This window comes from Tenrec ecaudatus, chromosome 1 (genome assembly GCF_050624435.1).
Source record: "Tenrec ecaudatus isolate mTenEca1 chromosome 1, mTenEca1.hap1, whole genome shotgun sequence".
Lineage (NCBI taxonomy): Eukaryota > Metazoa > Chordata > Mammalia > Afrosoricida > Tenrecidae > Tenrec > Tenrec ecaudatus.
Window position 1 is genome coordinate 239,038,844 of NC_134530.1, and position 5,698 is coordinate 239,044,541.

The window sequence follows — 5,698 nt, forward strand, 5'->3', positions numbered from 1 at the left end:
AAACCAACATTGGCACTATGAATGTCTATAAAGACAAAACCTGTCACCCAAATTCTGGAACTCTACCCTCAAGGTGAAAATAATCAAAGATACACACGAAGAAATGGTATTTCTAACAGCATACTTTTGGAGCCAGCATAAACATTCAGCAACCAGAAACGAGATAATGAATAATGGTATGCCCATTAAAAGCCAAATTTTTGAAAGTAATGACTTGAGAAAACATTATTTAATGTGAGCTGGAAAGGCAACTTCTGGTTTCTGGGTAGTGCAAACAGTTAAGAAGCTCAGCTGCTAACACATCGTTGGAGGTTCAACTTCACCCAGAAGTACCTTGGAACAAAGACCTGGGGATCAACCTCAGACAAATAAGCTGTCGGAGACCCTACCACATAGAGCTCTACTCTAGCACAAAGTGGGGGTCAATATGAGTTGAAATTGACTTCACAGGAACTTCTACCTATAGACAGAATAAGGTTTCTAATTTTATAAATAATATCTGTTGTGTGTGTGTGAAATGCTATCAGAAATATTTTTCCTAGTTTATAGTATTATGCATAATTATGATTTTCATCTTTATACAGGTTTGTATTTTTAAGGTTTTCCATAAGGGAAATAAGTAAAATTTTCTTTCTTAATTTTTTTGTCATGTAGCAAGGTAACAGCTTCTCAAAATCATTTACTAAAGAAATTCTTTTTAGGGTATAGGGAATGTAATGCACAAAGAACTCCATCACAGTATTATTCATATTTCCAGTTTTAAATCTGGAAACTTTAATGCTCATTAATAGAAGAAGGGAAATCTAAACTGTGCAATATCACTATAAGAGAATATACCACATTTATTTCAAGGAATGACCCTGATAAGGAGAATGCTTTCCTAATAAAGTCATCAAATGGCATACAAATTTTCATAATGCTTAAAAATAGATGTAGATGCACGTTTACTTACAACATCACAAGTAAGCTCACAAGCACTTATAGTTGCTGTATCTGTCAGATGATGAAGTTTGTATTTATCTTTCCTTTCAAACTTTCCTCTAATATATTGATTTCTTCCTATATGACAAAACTAAAGGACAAACTATAATGTCCAAATTAGCGAGTAACAACCACCATAATCATTCATTTGTATTCTATTTGCTCTTCCTTCTTAATGTCCAATTATTTGTAGGAAGTAAAGTTGCCAGTCCTCCGTGGGGGCACACCAGTTGAGCTCAGCTCCTTGCTGAACTGTTAGAGAATTGAGTGAGCCCAGCAGGACTCCCTAAATAAGACCTGGTCGTCCACTGAAAGACCAGCCCTTGAAAACCCAGCGGTGCATTTCTGCTCTGACACACATGGGTCACCCTGAGTTGGAATCAACTTCAAGGGAACAGTTGATTTATTTATTTTGGTTGTCAGTGAAATGCCATGGGCTTTATCTTTGAGCTTATGTGTTTTTGAGTTAATATGACTAATTTATTTAACACTGCAGCCTTACTTATGACCTGCACCCTCTCCAAATTCACATGTGTTCTTGGATCAATGATGATGTAGTTCCAAATGTTGTGAACTGTTTGGAGATATATTTTAGAGTCTGAGATCATTTGCAAGATGAAATTCATTTGGCTATACAGGATCAGATAAATTGGCTTTTAAAAGCTCAATATTTCATAATCACATTTCATATATAGTAACTTAATGAGACACAGATCCAATGTTTAATGAGAGAATTTTATTCTATTAATTGGTTCTCATTTGAATTATCAAAAGATAATTCATTATAGTAATAGCATGTGTATTTACTAACCACCCTCCCTGCATAGAATCAGTAGACTACCACTTAGTGAAAGGAGATTTTGTCTAATATTTAGTTTTATTTCTCCACTTAAGATAACAAAACTTATTGTTTTTCTGGGTGGTGGGGCTGGGGAGGGCAAGGAAAGAGGAGTAAATGGTAAAAGCCGAATTGAGGGACTTTTCCTCAATTCAATAATCAAAGCGTGTGTGTGTGAAAGAGGATATTTTTTGAGCTAGGTCTTTGGATTACGTCCTCTCATTGTAAAAATGAGTCACACTCAACTCCACAGCAACCGGCTCTTGTATTGACCACTAGTAACACCACACGCCTTCCCCATCTCCTATCACCCAGGGCCCTTTCTCCTATCGCCCAGAGTGTAGCAAAGAAATAAGAGGCCACAAAGGGTAATGAATTGAAGATGAAATTATATTATACATATATATATACACATATATATGATCTCATTGGGGATATAGATATTTGGAAACATCATTTTAATTACTGCCTGGTGAATCTGAATGCATTTGACTCAATATTAACGGTCTTGGTACTGGTACTGAACCATAACTAATGTCAGAAATTTGCAAAAATCCAAAGACCATCACCTGTAATATCAATGTGTCCTAACATCAAGGTCATTCGCTAATGAGGAGGATCTTACCCACTTACATAATTTATGTGTTAATGAAGAACATGGATACTTTCCGTTTCTGAGGGGGAAATTTTTTTTCCCAATTCCAGGTTTCTGATCCTAAGCAGTTCTCTTATTAATATAATTCCAAATGATATCACATTTCAAAAAAAAATCTCTTGAGACTGCCATGAAGGCTATCCTGCTCTCTCTAAGAATTACCAATTACCACCTTCTGCATGTCCTCCTGAGCTGGATAGAATTATCCATCTTCACTTTATCAGCAAATTCATTACAGTTCTGGGCCTAAGAATAAAAGAAGTTTTTCCTTAAATTGTCAACTCGCATGCCACAGGACTTTTCTAAAGCTAGAAAGTGTAGCTGTTATCTTTCCCTTTATCTGTTTGAAGGTGTTATCTGAGGAAGCAGTCCACCCACTGCCTCCTTTACCTTGGGTTGTACAGTCTGTTCCCCTTTTATCAATTTGGTGAAAATAGGGGACATTCAAATGAGTCTTAAGTACTCCAAGGGGTCACAGGAAAGCTCTAAGTGAGGCCATCTGAGCTGGTTGACAGGATTTCAGATCTGGGTGCACTGTGGAGAGCTGTGAGCACTAGATTAGATTATGTGAACTGAGTGAGTACACTTCCTCAGCATTTGACTTCATGATGATTATTTTCAATCCACTGAAAAGCTACCAAAGTCTAAAATCTAATTGATTTTAGGGTAAGGGAGAAAAAGAGTGCATGTGTTAAATTACTAGGATAAAGGAGATAGAAGTTGTGTGGTGGGACACCTATTCTATGATAGGTACAATGATCCCACTTATCTCCACTCACTCACTCACTCACTCACTCACTCACTCACTCACTCACTCACTGCCATAGAGTTGATCACAACCCACTGGGAACCCTGTAGGACAGAGTCGAACTGCCCCTAAGGGGTTCTGAGGCTGTAAATCTTTACGGGAGTAGAACGCTTCATCTTTCTCCCTTGGACTGACTAATGTTTTAACCACCTTGTGATTATCAGCCCAACACATAATCCACTACATCACCAGAGCTCTTATTTTTCATTGTGACTCTAGATGAAATCTATTCTATTCAAACTATTCCTGTTAGGTCTTAATAATTAAGAGAGAAAATGGAAGCTCAGAGAGGTTGAACCACTTTCCCAAGGTCACACAGCTTCTAAGTGGCAAAAACAGGAGTAACACCTTGGTTCATTGCTGCCAGCCCTCCTCCTCCTCCCCTTCCTCCTCCTCCTCTTCTGGAGACTTAACTAAAAAGGAATGATGTACCAGGATATGAAGCTGTATATTCTCTTGGGGAGGTCAGAAAATAAAGAAATCATTGAACCTGTGAATTAAAAAGCTCAGGCACGGTCATGATCATGAAGAACAGAAGATGTTACAGCCTGCAATGAATAGTTCTGTGCATTGTGGTTTCCTGATGGGTGGCGCACTGGGAGAGCAGAGGTGGAATATAGTGAGAGGGAGGGTGGAGAGATCAGAGTTCAAAAGAAGCTGGTATAAGTAGCACTGTGTAGGAAGAGCAGCTTAGCATGCACTATTCACAGATAGATGCAGCCCAGACCAGCTCTGTGCTTCCAACCCTGGTTTAAAAGCAGCTGGTTTCAGCCTGCAGGTAATAGTGGCCAAGTTTTCACCTTCACATTTATACCCTGCTCTTCCCCCAGAAGATCGTTCTTGGAGCTGAAAGAAATAGGAGTCAGGAGCTGTGCAGTGGTGCGTGCCTGCTCAGCTTATTAAAACATGGGAAGAAGGCAATATTTCACCCCCCAGAAATAAAAAAAAGATAGACAAGTGAAAGCAGCTAATCCATCGGCAGAAATTAGCAGGCAGAGTATGTAGCTGTTTGAAATGATGAACGAGGCTGAAATAGCTACACAGGCTAACATCCAGTGGGATAATTACTCCAAGCTCTCAGGCTAAAATCTGTCTTGGAGGAACTGGGAGGCTTTGATGACTCAATTTCAATGGGCATGCTTATGAAATACATAGTAAAACCTATTAAAATTGAAATTGTTCTTGGTAGGTATTTTGTGACTAGGCTGCTGACCCTGTCAGGCGGCTTTTAATAAGGTACACACTATTTTTATTCTCCAAAGTGGCATGTACGTTAGCTGCCCACATACTCAGCTTAACCCTATCATAACTTGCCCCACAGACTAGCGCATTGAGTGCGCTTGTATTCTTTTACCAAATGGTGAGTTTCCAAAGGGATGCGGATGCTGTTGGCCTGCGCTCTAATCAAAGTGGCCCCTTTCGCATTCCCTCTTTCAGTTTCCCAGTGTCAAATACAAGGACTTGTTGGTAAGATTGGCCTTGCTTGATGTCCATGCAGCAAATGTTTCCACGCTGCCCACTTGCAATGCTGTCTCTCGCCTGCTCATTGTTGCTGTCTTGTAGCACAACCATCATGAGGCTAATCATCTGGACTACATTATAAAGGGACCTCATAAAGTTCATGGAAAAATGGAATAGGAAAATAATGGAAATTTTCTACAAATTTTGGAAGCTCCCTCATATAACCCAAAATGAAGTGAATTAGAATTATGTCGATGCTACAGCCTACATACCTAGGTAAGGAATTCTGGTGGTAGAAAGTTTAAATGCTAGGCTGTAACCAAAGGTTGGGATGAAAGCAATCAGTGCCTCCTCAGGAGAACTGGTACTATGCTTCCATTAAAATAAAATGACCAAATTTGCCATGGAGATTATTTATACTATTCTTCAAAAATGTGAATGCTGTCTTTAAAGATATATAATGTATATATACTGTAAATATACAAATGGATTTTGAGCTTGTTTTTAAGGGTAAACCCTAATGTAAGAGCAATTAATTCTTATGACATGACCCTACTTGACAACTTCCCTCATGACAAAATCATTGAGGACATGATGCTACAGCAAAAGGTGGTGAAGAAACCAAATGGTGCCCGGCTATTAGAAAAAAATAGTGTGCTGTCATGGTTAATATTTCAGCTGAGTTCCACATAGTTGACAAAGATTGAACTTTCTACTCCAGAAAACAGTCAAATTTAGGAAATCCACAGGGGGCTGCTATGAGGCAGCAGGTTTGGTTTTTGTTTGGGGTCCTAAAGTCTCATCCTAAAACAAGCAGCTACTTAAGAGTGGTGTCAGCTCAGTCTGCATGAACAAAGTCTGCCAACCAGTCTGATAAAAAATTATTAGCAATAAAATCCAGAATCAGAGGAAGAGCTTGAATTCTCCATAGCTTGAATTCTGGATGTCTGGTTTG